This window comes from Oncorhynchus clarkii, chromosome 7 (genome assembly GCF_045791955.1).
Source record: "Oncorhynchus clarkii lewisi isolate Uvic-CL-2024 chromosome 7, UVic_Ocla_1.0, whole genome shotgun sequence".
Classification (NCBI taxonomy): Eukaryota; Metazoa; Chordata; class Actinopteri; order Salmoniformes; family Salmonidae; genus Oncorhynchus; species Oncorhynchus clarkii.
This window is the reverse complement of record NC_092153.1, coordinates 8648288-8666363: the sequence shown is the minus strand read 5'-3', so window position 1 is coordinate 8666363 and position 18076 is coordinate 8648288. Positions and strand designations below refer to the sequence as shown.

The 18076-nt window shown below is 44.6% G+C and overlaps 1 protein-coding gene across 1 annotated transcript in view; it reads right to left on the bottom strand.

Moving 5' to 3' along the window:
• The window catches only part of LOC139413996 (glypican-5-like), a 225027-nt gene that overhangs the window by 299 nt on the left and 206652 nt on the right, over positions 1-18076 (bottom strand). The gene's annotated exons all lie outside the window — the stretch shown is intronic.

Here is an 18076-nt window from a genome sequence, read left to right as displayed (position 1 = left end):
AGAAATACTTTAGTAGTTCAACTGTTGCTCAGCATTGCTGCAACTGCTCAACCCTAATACTGTATCCCACGGTTACCATCAGCCCTAATACTGTAACTCACGTATACCATCAGCCCTAATACTGTAACCCACTGTTACATCAACCCTAATACTGAAACCCACGGTTACCATCAGCCCTAATACTGTAACCCACTGTTACATCAACCCTAATACTGTAACCCACGGTGACCATCAGCCCTAATACTGTAACTCACGTATACCATCAGCCCTAATACTGTAACCCACTGTTACATCAACCCTAATACTGAAACCCACGGTTACCATCAGCCCTAATACTGTAACCCACTGTTACATCAACCCTAATACTGTAACCCACGGTGACCATCAGCCCTAATACTGTAACCCACGGTTACCATCAGCCCTAATACTGTAACCCAAGGTTACCATGAGCCCTAATACTGTAACCCACGGTTACCATCAGCCCTAATACTGTAACCCACGGTCACCATCAGCCCTTATACTGTAACCCACGGTTACCATCAGCCCTAATACTGTAACCCACGGTCACCATCAGCCCGAATACTGTAACCCACGGTCACCATCAGCCCTAATACAGCAACCCACGGTTACCATCAGTCCTAATACTGTAACCCACGGTCACCATCAGCCCTAATACTGTAACCCACGGTTACCATCAGCCCTAATACTGTAACCCACGGTACCATCAGCACTAATACTGTAACCCACGGTCACCATCAGCCCTAATACTGTAACCCACCTTAACCATCAGCACAAATACTGTAACCCACGGTTACCATCAGCCCTAATACTGTAACCCTCTGTTACCATCAGCCCTAATACTGTAACCCACGGTTACCATCAGTCCTAATACTGTAACCCACGGTCACTATCAGCCCTAATACTGTAACCCACTGTCACCATCAGCCCTAATACTGTAACCCACGGTCACCATCAGCCCTAATACTGTAACCCACGGTTACCATCAGCCCTAATACTGTAACCCACAGTCACCATCAGCCCCAATACTGTAACACACTGTCACCATCAGCCCTAATACTGTAACCCTCTGTAACCATCAGCCCGAATACTGTAACCCTCTGTTACCATCAACCCTAATACTGTAACCCACGGTTACCATCAGCCCTAAAACTGTAACCCACTGTCACCATCAGCCCTAATACTGTTGTAACCCACGGTCACCATCAGCCCTAATACTGTAACCCACTGTTACCATCAGCCCTAATACTGTAACCCACGGTTACCATCAGCCCTAATACTGTAACCCACTGTTACCATCAGCCCTAATACTGTAACCCACGGTTACCATCAGCCCTAATACTGTAACCCACTGTTACATCAACCCTAATACTGTAACCCACGGTTACCGTCAGCCCTAATACTGTAACCCACGGTTACCATCAGCCCTAATACTGTAACCCACGGTTACCATCAGCCCTAATACTGTAACCCACGGTTACCATCAGCCTTAATACTGTAACCCACGGTCACCATCAGCCCTAATACTGTAACCCACGGTTACCATCAGCCCTATTTCTGTAACCCACAGTACCATCAGCACTAATACTGTAAACCACGGTCACCATCAGCCCTAATACTGTAACCCACTGTAACCATCAGCACAAATACTGTGACCCATGGTTACCATCAGCCCTAATACTGTAACCGTCTGTTACCATCAGCCCTAATACTGTAACCCACGGTCATGATCAGCCCTAATACTGTAACCCACGGTTACCATCAGCCCTAATACTGTAACCCACAGTACCATCAGCACTAATACTGTAAACCACGGTTACCATCAGCCCTAATACTGTAACCCTCTGTTACCATCAGCCCTAATACTGTAACCCACGGTTACCATCAGTCCTAATACTGTAACCCACGGTTACCATCAGCCCTAATATTGTAACCCACGTTCACCATCAGCTCTAATACTGTAACCCACGTTCACCATCAGCCCTGATACTGTAACCCACGGGCACCATCAGCCCTAATACTGTAACCCACGGTTACCATCAGCCCTAATACTGTAACCCCGGTCACCATCAGCCCTAATACTGTAACCCTCTGTTACCATCAGCCATAATACTGTAACCCACGGTTACCATCAGCCCTAATACTGTAACCCACTGTTACCATCAGCCCTAATACTGTAACCCACGGTCACCATCAGCCCTAATACTGTAACCCACGGTCACCATCAGCCCTAATACTGTAACCCACAGTCACCATCAGCCCCAATACTGTAACACACTGTCACCATCAGCCCTAATACTGTAACCCTCTGTAACCATCAGCCCTAATACTGTAACCCTCTGTTACCATCAACCCTAATACTGTAACCCACGGTTACCATCAGCCCTAAAACTGTAACCCACTGTCACCATCAGCCCTAATACTGTAACCCACTGTTACCATCAGCCCTAATACTGTAACCCACTGTTACCATCAGCCCTAATACTGTAACCCACGGTTACCATCAGCCCTAATACTGTAACCCACTGTTACCATCAGCCCTAATACTGTAACTCACGGTTACCATCAGCCCTAATACTGTAACCCACTGTTACATCAACCCTAATACTGTAACCCACGGTTACCGTCAGCCCTAATACTGTAACCCACGGTTACCATCAGCCCTAATACTGTAACCCACGGTTACCATCAGCCTTAATACTGTAACCCACGGTCACCATCAGCCCTAATCCTGTAACCCACGGTTACCATCAGCCCTAATACTGTAACCCACGTTCACCATCAGCTCTAATACTGTAACCCACGTTCACCATCAGCCCTAATACTGTAACCCACAGTCACCATCAGCCCTAATACTGTAACCCACGGTTACCATCAGCCCTAATACTGTAACCCACAGTACCATCAGCACTAATACTGTAAACCACGGTCATCATCAGCCCTAATACTGTAACCCACTGTAACCATCAGCACAAATACTGTGACCCATGGTTACCATCAGCCCTAATACTGTAACCCTCTGTTACCATCAGCCCTAATACTGTAACCCACGGTCATGATCAGCCCTAATACTGTAACCCACTGTCACCATCAGCCCTAATACTGTAACCCACTGTTACCATCAGCCCTAAATCTGTAACCCACGGTCACCATCAGCCCTAATACTGTAACCCACGGTTACCATCAGCCCTAATACTGTAACCCACAGTACCATCAGCACTAATACTGTAAACCACGGTCATCATCAGCCCTAATACTGTAACCCACTGTAACTATCAGCACAAATACTGTAACCAATGGTTACCATCAGCCCTAATACTGTAACCCTCTGTTACCATCAGCCCTAATACTGTAACCCACGGTTACCATCAGTCCTAATACTGTAACCCACGGGCACCATCAGCCCTAATACTGTAACCCACGGTTACCATCAGCCCTAATACTGTAACCCCGGTCACCATCAGCCCTAATACTGTAACCCTCTGTTACCATCAGCCATAATACTGTAACCCACGGTTACCATCAGCCCTAATACTGTAACCCACTGTTACCATCAGCCCTAATACTGTAACCCACGGTCACCATCAGCCCTAATACTGTAACCCACGGTCACCATCAGCCCTAATACTGTAACCCACAGTCACCATCAGCCCCAATACTGTAACACACTGTCACCATCAGCCCTAATACTGTAACCCTCTGTAACCATCAGCCCTAATACTGTAACCCTCTGTTACCATCAACCCTAATACTGTAACCCACGGTTACCATCAGCCCTAAAACTGTAACCCACTGTCACCATCAGCCCTAATACTGTAACCCACTGTTACCATCAGCCCTAATACTGTAACCCACTGTTACCATCAGCCCTAATACTGTAACCCACGGTTACCATCAGCCCTAATACTGTAACCCACTGTTACCATCAGCCCTAATACTGTAACTCACGGTTACCATCAGCCCTAATACTGTAACCCACTGTTACATCAACCCTAATACTGTAACCCACGGTTACCGTCAGCCCTAATACTGTAACCCACGGTTACCATCAGCCCTAATACTGTAACCCACGGTTACCATCAGCCTTAATACTGTAACCCACGGTCACCATCAGCCCTAATCCTGTAACCCACGGTTACCATCAGCCCTAATACTGTAACCCACGTTCACCATCAGCTCTAATACTGTAACCCACGTTCACCATCAGCCCTAATACTGTAACCCACAGTCACCATCAGCCCTAATACTGTAACCCACGGTTACCATCAGCCCTAATACTGTAACCCACAGTACCATCAGCACTAATACTGTAAACCACGGTCATCATCAGCCCTAATACTGTAACCCACTGTAACCATCAGCACAAATACTGTGACCCATGGTTACCATCAGCCCTAATACTGTAACCCTCTGTTACCATCAGCCCTAATACTGTAACCCACGGTCATGATCAGCCCTAATACTGTAACCCACTGTCACCATCAGCCCTAATACTGTAACCCACTGTTACCATCAGCCCTAAATCTGTAACCCACGGTCACCATCAGCCCTAATACTGTAACCCACGGTTACCATCAGCCCTAATACTGTAACCCACAGTACCATCAGCACTAATACTGTAAACCACGGTCATCATCAGCCCTAATACTGTAACCCACTGTAACTATCAGCACAAATACTGTAACCAATGGTTACCATCAGCCCTAATACTGTAACCCTCTGTTACCATCAGCCCTAATACTGTAACCCACGGTTACCATCAGTCCTAATACTGTAACCCACGGTTACCATCAGCCCTAATACTGTAACCCACGTTCACCATCAGCTCTAATACTGTAACCCACGTTCACCATCAGCCCTAATACTGTAACCCACGGTCACCATCAGCCCTAATACTGTAACCCACGGTTACCATCAGCCCTAATACTGTAACCCCGGTCACCATCAGCCCTAATACTGTAACCCTCTGTTACCATCAGCCCTAATACTGTAACCCACGGTTACCATCAGCCCTAATACTGTAACCCACAGTACCATCAGCCCTAATACTGTAACCCACGGTTACCATCAGCCCAAATACTGTAACCCTCTGTTACCATCAGCCCTAATACTGTAACCCTCTGTTACCATCAGCCCTAATACTGTAACCCTCTGTTACCATCAGCCCTGCTACAGTATTTATGCTGCAGTAGTTTATGTGTCGGGGGGCTAGGGTCAGTTTGTTATATCTGGAGTATTTCTCCTGTCCTATTCGGTGTCCTGTGTGAATCTAAGTGTGCATTCTCTAATTCTCTCCTTCTCTCTTTCTCTCTCTCGGAGGACCTGAGCCCTAGGACCATGCCCCAGGACTACCTGACATGATGACTCCTTGCTGTCCCCAGTCCACCTGACCGTGCTGCTGCTCCAGTTTCAACTGTTCTGCCTTATTATTATTCGACCATGCTGGTCATTTATGAACATTTGAACATCTTGGCCATGTTCTGTTATAATCTCCACCCGGCACAGCCAGAAGAGGACTGGCCACCCCACATAGCCTGGTTCCTCTCTAGGTTTCTTCCTAGGTTTTGGCCTTTCTAGGGAGTTTTTCCTAGCCACCGTGATTCTACACCTGCATTGCTTGCTGTTTGGGGTTTTAGGCTGGGTTTCTGTACAGCACTTTGAGATATCAGCTGATGTACGAAGGGCTATATAAATAAATGTGATTTGATTTGATTTGCTACTGTAACCCACTGTCACCATCAGCCCTAATACTGTAACCCTCTGTTACCATCAGCCCTAATACTGTAACCCACTGTTACCATCAGCCGTAATACTGTAACACTCTGTCACCATCAGCCCTAATACTGTAACACTCTGTCACCATCAGCCCTAATACTGTAACCCTCTGTTACCATCAGCCCTAATACTGTAACCCTCTGTTACCATCAGCCCTAATACTGTAACACTCTGTTACCATCAGCCCTAATACTGTAACCCTCTGTTACCATCAGCCCTAATACTGTAACCCTCTGTTACCATCAGCCCTAATACTGTAACCCACTGTCACCATCAGCCCTAATACTGTAACCCTCTGTTACCATCAGCCCTAATACTGTAACCCACTGTCACCATCAGCCCTAATACTGTAACCCACTGTCACCATCAGCCCTAATACTGTAACCCACGGTTACCATCAGCCCTAATACTGTAACCCACGGTTACCATCAGCCCTAATACTCTAACCCACGGTTACCATCAGCCCTAATACTATAACCCACTTTCACCATCAGCCCTAATACAGTAACCCTCTGTTACCATCAGCCCTAATACTGTAACCCACGGTTACCATCAGTCTCTACACCATTCTATAGAACTACTGTCTATACTGTCTAAACACACCATCCTATATTACTACTGTCTATACTGTCTATACACACCATCCTATATAACTACTGTCTATACACACCATCCCAAATAACTACTGTCTATACACACCATCCTATATAACTACTGTCTATACTGTCTATACACACCATCCTATATTACTACTGTCTATACTGTCTATACAGACCATCCTATATAACTACTGTCTATACACACCATCCTATATAACTACTGTCTATACACACCATCCTATATAACTACTGTCTATACTGTCTATACACACCATCCTATATTACTACTGTCTATACTGTCTATACAGACCATCCTATATAACTACTGTCTATACACACCATCCTATATAACTACTGTCTATACACACCATCCTATATAACTACTGTCTATATCCACCATCCCTTATAACTACTGTCTATACACACCATCCTATATTACTACTGTCTATACACACCATCCTATATAACTACTGTCTATACACACCATCCTATATAACTACTGTCTATACGGTCTATACACACCATCCTATTAGAGGTGACTCCATCCCTCTATACCAGTGACAGTAGAGGTTGACTCCATCCCTCTATACCAAAGACAGTAGTGGTGACTCCATCCCTCTATACCAGTGACAGTAGAGGTGACTCCATCCCTCTATACCAGAGACAGTGGTGGTGACTCCATCCCTCTACACGAGTAGAGGGGACTCCATCCCTCTATACCAGTAGAGGGGACTCCATCCCTCTATACCAGTAGAGGTGACTCCATTCCTCTATACCAGTAGAGGGGACTCCATCCCTCTATACCAGTAGAGGGGACTCCATCCCTCTATACCAGTAGAGGTGACTCCATCCCTCTATACCAGTAGAGGTGACTCCATCCCTCTATACCAGTAGAGGGGACTCCATCCCTCTATACCAGTAGAGGGGACTCCATCCCTCTATACCAGTAGAGGGGACTCCATCCCTCTATACCAGTAGAGGGGACTCCATCCCTCTATACCAGTAGAGGGGACTCCATCCCTCTATACCAGTAGAGGGGACTCCATCCCTCTATACCAGTAGAGGGGACTCCATCCCTCTATACCAGTAGAGGGGACTCCATCCTTCTATAACAGTGACAGTAGAGGTGACTCCATCCCTCTATACCAGTAGAGGGGACTCCATCCCTCTATACCAGTAGAGGGGACTCCATCCCTCTATAACAGTGACAGTAGAGGTGACTCCATCACTCTATACCAGTGACAGTAGAGGTGACTACATCCCTCTATACCAGTAGAGGGGACTCCATCCCTCTATACCAGTGACAGTAGAGGTGACTCCATCCCTCTATACCAGTAGAGGTGACTCCATCCCTCTATACCAGTAGAGGGGACTCCATCCCTCTATACCAGTAGAGGTGACTCCATCCCTCTATACCAGAAGAGGGGAGTCCATCCCTCTATACCAGTAGAGGGGCCTCCATCCCTCTATACCAGTGACAGTAGAGGTGACTCCATCCCTCTATACCAGTGACAGTCGAGATGACTCCATCCCTCTATACCAGTAGAGGTGACTCCATCCCTCTATACCAGTGACAGTAGAGGTGACTCCATCCCTCTATACCAGTAGAGGTGACTCCATCCCTCTATACCAGTAGAGGTGACTCCATCCCTCTATACCAGTGACAGTCGAGATGACTCCATCCCTCTATACCAGTAGAGGTGACTCCATCCCTCTATACCAGTGACAGTAGAGGTGACTCTATCCCTCTATACCATTGACAGTAGAGGGGACTCCATCCCTCTATACCAGTTACAGTAGAGGGGACTCCATCCCTCTATACCAGTAGAGGGGACTCCATCCCTCTATACCAGTGACAGTAGAGGTGGTCATTAAGTGTTTTACAGTACAGTGGTTACCAGGCTGCTCAATCCCTCTATACCAGTAGAGGGGACTCCATCCCTCTATACCTTTTACAGTAGAGGGGACTACATCCCTCTATACCAGTAGAGGGGACTCCATCCCTCTATACCAGTGACAGTAGAGGTGGTCATTAAGTGTTTTACAGTACAGTGGTTACCAGGCTGCTCCATCCCTCTATACCAGTAGAGGGGACTCCATCCCTCTATACCAGTAGAGGTGACTCCATCCCTCTATACCAGTAGAGAGGGACTCCATCCCTCTATACCAGTAGAGGGGACTCCATCCCTCTATACCAGTAGAGGTGACTTCATCCCTCTATACCAGTTACAGTAGAGGGGACTCCATCCCTCTATACCAGTAGAGGGGACTCCATCCCTCTATACCAGTAGAGGGGACTCCATCCCTCTATACCAGTAGAGGTGACTCCATCCCTCTATACCAGTAGAGGGGACTCCATCCCTCTATACCTTTTACAGTAGAGGGGACTCCATCCCTCTATACCAGTGACAGTAGAGGTGGTCATTAAGTGTTTTACAGTACAGTGGTTACCAGGCTGCTCCATCCCTCTAGGGAGGTCTGTCAGATAGTATTAGAGGAGGAGAGGACTGAAGGACTGTCTCCTCTCACCATCCCTCTAAGGAGGTCTGTCAGATAGTATTAGATGAGGAGAGGACTGAAGGACTGTCTCCTCTCACCATCCCTCTCTCTCTTATTCTCTCCCTGTCTCAGTCCTCTCCCTCTCCTCATCTCTCTCTCTCTCCTACCGACTGTAGTGATCTGTAAACACGGCTAATGTCTTCAGCAGCCTTTACGTCTATAATAAAGGCATGACAAGGTAAGGAGGAACAGCCTTTACGTCTATAATAAAGGCATGACATGGTAAGGAGGAGGAACAGCCTTTACGTCTATAATAAAGGCATGACATGGTAAGGAGGAGGAACAGCCTTTACGTCTATAATAAAGGCATGACATGGTAAGGAGGAGGAACAGCCTTTACGTCTATAATAAAGGCATGACATGGTAAGGAGGAGGAACAGCCTTTACGTCTATAATAAAGGCATGACATGGTAAGGAGGAGGAACAGCCTTTACGTCTATAATAAATGACATGACATCTGGTGAAAAAGCCACACATCATTCTCTCTTATTTAACCAAAATTCTCTCTCTTGGAGACCACTGTTGTTGCCATGGCAGCTGAGTGCCGGAAATGAGTAGCGTAATTTCCAGGTAACCTGGTCTTCGACGCAGACTATTTATAAAGGTAATGGTTTTAGGACACATAACGACGACAACAACAAGACGTTTTCAGAGGTCAGAAAATGAGTGAAACAGTCTGACAACAGAGCCACTAGATGAAATGAGTGAAACAGTCAGACAACAGAGCCACTAGATGAAATGAGTGAAACAGTCAGACAACAGAGCCACTAGATGAAATGAGTGAAACAGTCAGACAACAGAGCCACTAGATGACATGAGTGAAACAGTCAGACAACAGCGCCACTAGATGAAATGAGTGAAACAGTCTGACAACAGAGCCACTAGATGAAATGAGTGAAACAGTCAGACAACAGAGCCACTAGATGAAATGAGTGAAACAGTCTGACAACAGAGCCACTAGATGAAATGAGTGAAACAGTCAGACAACAGCGCCACTAGATGAAATGAGTGAAACAGTCTGACAACAGAGCCACTAGATGAAATGAGTGAAACAGTCAGACAACAGAGCCAATAGATGAAATGAGTGAAACAGTCAGACAACAGAGCCACTAGATGAAATGAGTGAAACAGTCTGACAACAGAGCCACTAGATGAAATGAGTGAAACAGTCTGACAACAGAGCCACTAGATGAAATGGGTGAAACAGTCAGACAACAGAGCCACTAGATGAGAGGTCTGAAGATGATGGTGTTAACTAATAGTCGTTAGATCAGGAGGACCTGAGTGGAACCATGATCAATACCCCAGCGTGAAGCAGGACAATCATGTCAACAACTAGAGGGAAGGGAGACACTGTGAATGCTTCCCAAATGGCACCCTATGCCCTAAATAGTGCACTACTTTTGACCAGAACCCTATATAGTGCACTACTTTAGACCAGAACCCTATATAGTGCACTACTTTTGACCAGAGCCCTATATAGTGCACTACTTTAGACCAGAGCCCTATATAGTGCACTACTTTAGACCAGAGCCCTAAATAGTGCACTACTTTAGACCAGACCGTATATAGTGCAGTACTTTAGACCAGAGCCCTGTATAGTGCACCACTTTAGACCAGAGCCCTATATAGTGCACCACTTTAGATCAGAGCCCTATATAGTGCACTACTTTAGACGAGAGCCCTATATAGTGCACTACTTTAGACCAGAGCCCTATATAGTACACTACTTTAGACCAGAGTCCTGTATAGTGCACCACTTTAGACCAGAGCCCTATATAGTGCACCACTTTAGATCAGAGCCCTATATAGTGCACTACTTTAGACCAGAGCCCTATATAGTGCAATACTTTAGACCAGAGCCCTGTATAGTGCACTACTTTAGACCAGAGCCCTGTATAGTGCACTACTTTAGACCAGAGCCCTGTATAGTGCACTACTTTAGACCAGAGCCCTGTATAGTGCACTGCTTTAGACCAGAGCCCTATATAGTGCACTACTTTAGACCAGAGCCCTATATAGTGCACTACCTTAGACCAGAGCCCTATATAGTGCACTACTTTAGACCAGAGCCCTATATAGTGCACTACTTTAGACCAGAGCCCTATATAGTGCACTACTTTAGACCAGAGCCCTATATCGTGCACTACTTTAGACCATGCCCTATATAGTGCACTACTTTAGACCAGAGCGCTAAATAGTGCACTACTTTAGACCAAAGCCACTCAATCATCCACTCTAAGAAAACTAGACTGAAGAAATAACTGACTGAAGTTAATCAGGCTACCAAATGACAACCGGCAAGTGGCCCTCTTCAGTCTGTATCGCTGAAACTACAGAAAGGTCATTTCAGAGTGAGCACACATATGCAGCATTTTCTGTGGATGCGTCTCTGCCAACGCAGGTACATTGCCTTTAAATGTCAATGGAGGTTGAGGGCTGAACTTCCACGATACGGACTGAATAGAGCTCAAGGTCTCTGTTACCCACGTTTTAATGGGATACAATTACAGGTCCACATCCTATGAGGAAGAAAACAACAAACAAGAAGACAATCAACAAGTAGCTGCTCTTCCAGGCTCTCCTTTAGTCTACATCTATACTACCTCATTGCACTGATAAACACATCAGTCTGAGAGCACTGATAAACACATCAGTCTGAGAGCACTGATAAACACATCTCTGAGAGCACTGATAAACACATCAGTGTGAGAGCACTGATAAACACATCAGTCTGAGAGCACTGATAAACACATCAGTGTGAGAGCACTGATAAACACATCAGTCTGAGAGCACTGATAAACACATCTCTGAGAGCACTGATAAACACATCAGTCTGAGAGCACTGATAAACACATCTCTGAGAGCACTGATAAACACATCAGTCTGAGAGCACTGATAAACACATCAGTCTGAGAGCACTGATAAACACATCAGTCTGAGAGCACTGATAAACGCATCAGTCTGAGAGCACTGATAAACACATCTCTGAGAGCACTGATAAACACATCAGTCTGAGAGCACTGATAAACACATCAGTCTGAGAGCACTGATAAACACATCTCTGAGAGCACTGATAAACACATCTCTGAGAGCACTGATAAACACATCAGTCTGAGAGCACTGATAAACACATCAGTCTGAGAGCACTGATAAACACATCTCTGAGAGCACTGATAAACACATCAGTCTGTCGGGATGACAGAGCACTGATAAACACATCAGTCTGTCGGGATGACAGAGCACTGATAAACACATCAGTCTGTCGGGATGACAGAGCACTGATAAACACATCAGTCTCTCGGGATGACAGAGCACTGATAAACACATGAGTCTGTCGGGATGACAGAGCACTGATAAACACATCAGTCTGAGAGCACTGATAAACACATCAGTCTGAGAGCACTGATAAACACATCTCTGAGAGCACTGATAAACACATCAGTCTGAGAGCACTGATAAACACATCAGTCTGAGAGCACTGATAAACACATCTCTGAGAGCACTGATAAACACATCAGTCTGAGAGCACTGATAAACACATCTCTGAGAGCACTGATAAACACATCAGTCTGTCGGGATGACAGAGCACTTCACAATACAGAATTCTACATTATTAATGGTGTTTTACAGGAAACACAAAACGTCGAAGACAACAATCTGGGTCTCGACGGACGCGGCTCTTATTGACAGGCGCTAATGTGGATAAAACGACGGGCAGAGAGGAATTAAACATCTAGAGAGGCTGCAGTGTCTCATCTCCCTGTTGTCACTGTGTTTGTTCAGAGTCTGTTTACATTTGAGTGATTTAGCAGACGCTTTTATCCAACACAACTTCTAGTCGGTACATTCTTCTCCAGATAGCTAGGTGAGACAACCACATATATCAGTCAAACTCTGTATATTCATCTCCAGATAGCTAGCTGGGACAACCACATTTCTCAGTCATAGTCAGTACATTCATCTCCAGATATCTAGGTGGACCAGTCATAGTCAGTACATTCATCTCCAGATATCTAGGTGGACCAGTCATGGTCAGTACATTCATCTCCAGATAGCTAGGTGGACCAGTCATAGTCAGGACATTCATCTTCAGATAGCTAGGTGGACCAGTCATGGTCAGTACATTCATCTCCAGATAGCCTGGTGGACCAGTCATAGTCAGTACATTCATCTCCAGATAGCTAGGTGGACCAGTCATAGTCAGTACATTCATCTCCAGATAGCTAGGTGGACCAGTCATAGTCAGGACATTCATCTTCAGATAGCTAGGTGGACCAGTCATAGTCAGTACATTCATCTCCAGATAGCTAGGTGGACCAGTCATAGTCAGTGCATTCATCTCCAGATAGCTAGGTGAACCAGTCATAGTCAGTACATTCATCTCCAGATAGCTAGGTGGACCAGTCATAGTCAGTGCATGTTTCCTCAATAAAGTAGCAGAGGTAACCACCAGGCCCCTGAGAACCAGCAACAAACTGTCCTGTTTTACTGCCAGTATGAATCGCCTGTGAAACGTCACTCTACCCACTGCCTATTATTACAGTAGAGGAAACAGGCCAGGTTCAATCAGACGTATTATTACAGTAGAGGAAACAGACCAGGTTCAATCAGACTTCTTATTACAGTAGAGGAAACAGGCCAGGTTCAATCAGACTTATTATTACAGTAGAGGAAAAAGGCCAGGTTCAATCAGACGTATTATTACAGTAGAGGAAACAGGCCAGGTTCAATCAGACTTATTATTACAGTAGAGGAAAAAGGCCAGGTTCAATCAGACTTATTATTACAGTAGAGGAAACAGGCCAGGTTCAATCAGACTTATTATTACAGTAGAGGAAACAGGCCAGGTTCAATCAGACGTATTATTACAGTAGAGGAAACAGGCCAGGTTCAGTCAGACTTATTATTACAGTAGAGAAAACAGGCCAGGTTCAATCAGACTTATTATTACAGTAGAGAAAACAGGCCAGGTTCAATCAGACTTATTATTACAGTAGAGGAAAAAGGCCAGGTTCAATCAGACTTATTATTACAGTAGAGGAAACAGGCCAGGTTCAATCAGACTTATTATTACAGTAGAGGAAACAGGCCAGGTTCAATCAGACGTATTATTACAGTAGAGGAAACAGGCCAGGTTCAGTCAGACTTATTATTACAGTAGAGAAAACAGGCCAGGTTCAATCAGACTTATTATTACAGTAGAGGAAACAGGCCAGGTTCAATCAGACGTATTATTACAGTAGAGGAAACAGGCCAGGTTCAATCAGACTTATTATTACAGTAGAGGAAACAGGCCAGATATTGACTTCATCACTTCTTGTATTTGTGGGAGGGATTGGCATTTTGAAAGCACCGAGCTGTCTGTTTAAACGACTAGCACACAGCTCAGACACCCATACATACCCTACAAGACATGCCACCAGAGGTCCCTTCACAGTCCCCAAGTCCAGAACAGACTATGGGAGGTGCACAGTACTACATAGAGCCATGACTACATGGAACTCTATTCCACATCAGGTAACTGATGCAAGCAGTATAGGGAGGAGACTTGGCAGTGTGGTGCCAGGACAACAACCTCTCCCTCAATGTGAGCAAGACAAATGAGCTGATTGTGGACTAAAGGAAAAGGCAGGCCGAACAGGCCCCCATTAACATCGACAGGACTGTAGTGGAGCGAGTCGAGAGTTTCAAGTTCCTTGGTGTCCACATCACCAACAAACTAGAATGGTCCAAACACACCAAGACAGTCGTGAAGAGGGCACGACAAAACCTTTTGCCCCTCAGGAGACTGAAAGTGTGTTATGGCAACTGGGCATGGGTCAGATCCTCAAAAAGTTATACAGCTGCACCATCGAGAGCATCCTGACCGGTTGCATCACCGCCTGGTATGGCAGCTGCTCAGCATCTGACCGTAAGGCGCTACAGAGGGTAGTGCTTACGGCCCAGTACATCACTGGGGCCAAGCATCCTGACATCCAGGACCTCTACACCAGGCGGTGTCAGAAGAAAGCCCATAAAGTTGTCAGACTCCAGTCACCCAAGTTCTGGACTGTTTTCTCTGCTACCGCACCGCAAGCGGTAACGGAGCACCAAGTCTAGGACCAAAAGGTTCCTTAACAGCTTCCACCCCCAAGCCATAAGACTGCTGAACAATTCATAAAATGGCCACCGGACTATTTACACTGACCCCCCTGTCCCTTTAGTACACTGCTGCTACTCTCTGTTTATTATCTATGCATGGTCAGACTTAGTCACTTCACCCCATCCCAAATTACCTCAACTAACCTGTACTACTGTTTATTATCTATAGTCACTTCACCCCATCCCAGATTACCTCAACTAACCTGTACTACTGTTTATTATCTATAGTCACTTCACCCCATCCCAGATTACCTCAACTAACCTGTACTACTGTTTATTATCTATAGTCACTTCACCCCATCCCAGATTACCTCAACTAACCTGTACTACTGTTTATTATCTATAGTCACTTCACCCCATCCCAGATTACCTCAACTAACCTGTACTACTGTTTATTATCTATAGTCACTTCACCCCATCCCAGATTACCTCAACTAACCTGTACTACTGTTTATTATCTATAGTCACTTCACCCCATCCCAAATTACCTCAACTAACCTGTACTACTGTGTATTATCTATAGTCACTTCACCCCCACCTACATGTACAGATTACCTCAACTAACCTGTACTACTGTTTATTATCTATAGTCACTTCACACCATCCCAGATTACCTCAACTAACCTGTACTACTGTTTATTATCTATAGTCACTTCACCCCATCCCAGATTACCTCAACTAACCTGTACTACTGTTTATTATCTATAGTCACTTCACACCATCCCAGATTACCTCAACTAACCTGTACTACTGTTTATTATCTATAGTCACTTCACCCCATCCCAGATTACCTCAACTAACCTGTACTACTGTTTATTATCTATAGTCACTTCACCCCATCCCAAATTACCTCAACTAACCTGTACTACTGTGTATTATCTATAGTCACTTCACCCCATCCCAAATTACCTCAACTAACCTGTACTACTGTTTATTATCTATAGTCACTTCACCCCATCCCAGATTACCTCAACTAACCTGTACTACTGTTTATTATCTATAGTCACTTCACCCCATCCCAAATTACCTCAACTAACCTGTACTACTGTATATTATTTATAGTCACTTCACCCCATCCCAGATTACCTCAACTAACCTGTACTACTGTTTATTATCTATAGTCACTTCACCCCATCCCAAATTACCTCAACTAACCTGTACTACTGTTTATTATCTATAGTCACTTCACCCCATCCCAGATTACCTCAACTAACCTGTACTACTGTTTATTATCTATAGTCACTTCACCCCATCCCAAATTACCTCAACTAACCTGTACTACTGTTTATTATCTATAGTCACTTCACCCCATCCCAAATTACCTCAACTAACCTGTACTACTGTTTATTATCTATAGTCACTTCACCCCATCCCAAATTACCTCAACTAACCTGTACTACTGTTTATTATCTATAGTCACTTCACCCCATCCCAGATTACCTCAACTAACCTGTACTACTGTTTATTATCTATAGTCACTTCACCCCATCCCAAATTACCTCAACTAACCTGTACTACTGTTTATTATCTATAGTCACTTCACCCCATCCCAGATTACCTCAACTAACCTGTACTACTGTTTATTATCTATAGTCACTTCACCCCATCCCAGATTACCTCAACTAACCTGTACTACTGTTTATTATCTATAGTCACTTCACCCCATCCCAGATTACCACAACTAACCTGTACTACTGTTTATTATCTATAGTCACTTCACCCCATCCCAGATTACCTCAACTAACCTGTACTACTGTTTATTATCTATAGTCACTTCACCCCATCCCAGATTACCTCAACTAACCTGTACTACTGTTTATTATCTATAGTCACTTCACCCCATCCTAGATTACCTCAACTAACCTGTACTACTGTTTATTATCTATAGTCACTTCACCCCATCCCAGATTACCTCAACTAACCTGTACTACTGTTTATTATCTATAGTCACTTCACCCCATCCCAGATTACCTCAACTAACCTGTACTACTGTTTATTATCTATAGTCACTTCACCCCATCCCAAATTACCTCAACTAACCTGTACTACTGTTTATTATCTATAGTCACTTCACCCCATCCCAGATTACCTCAACTAACCTGTACTACTGTTTATTATCTATAGTCACTTCACCCCATCCCAGATTACCTCAACTAACCTGTACTACTGTTTATTATCTATAGTCACTTCCCCCCATCCCAGATTACCTCAACTAACCTGTACTACTGTTTATTATCTATAGTCACTTCACCCCATCCCAGATTACCTCAACTAACCTGTACTACTGTTTATTATCTATAGTCACTTCACCCCATCCCAGATTACCTCAACTAACCTGTACTACTGTTTATTATCTATAGTCACTTCACCCCATCCCAGATTACCTCAACTAACCTGTACTACTGTTTATTATCTATAGTCACTTCACCCCATCCCAGATTACCTCAACTAACCTGTACTACTGTATATTATCTATAGTCACTTCACCCCATTCCAGATTACCTCAACTAACCTGTACTACTGTTTATTATCTATAGTCACTTCACCCCATCCCAGATTACCTCAACTAACCTGTTCTACTGTTTATTATCTATAGTCACTTCACCCCATCCCAAATTACCTCAACTAACCTGTACTACTGTTTATTATCTATAGTCACTTCACCCCATCCCAGATTACCTCAACTAACCTGTTCTACTGTTTATAATCTATAGTCACTTCACCCCATCCCAGATTACCTCAACTAACCTGTACTACTGTTTATTATCTATAGTCACTTCACCCCATCCCAGATTACCTCAACTAACCTGTACTACTGTTTATTATCTATAGTCACTTCACCTCATCCCAGATTACCTCAACTAACCTGTACTACTGTTTATTATCTATAGTCACTTCACCCCATCCCAGATTACCTCAACTAACCTGTACTACTGTTTATTATCTATAGTCACTTCACCCCATCCCAAATTACCTCAACT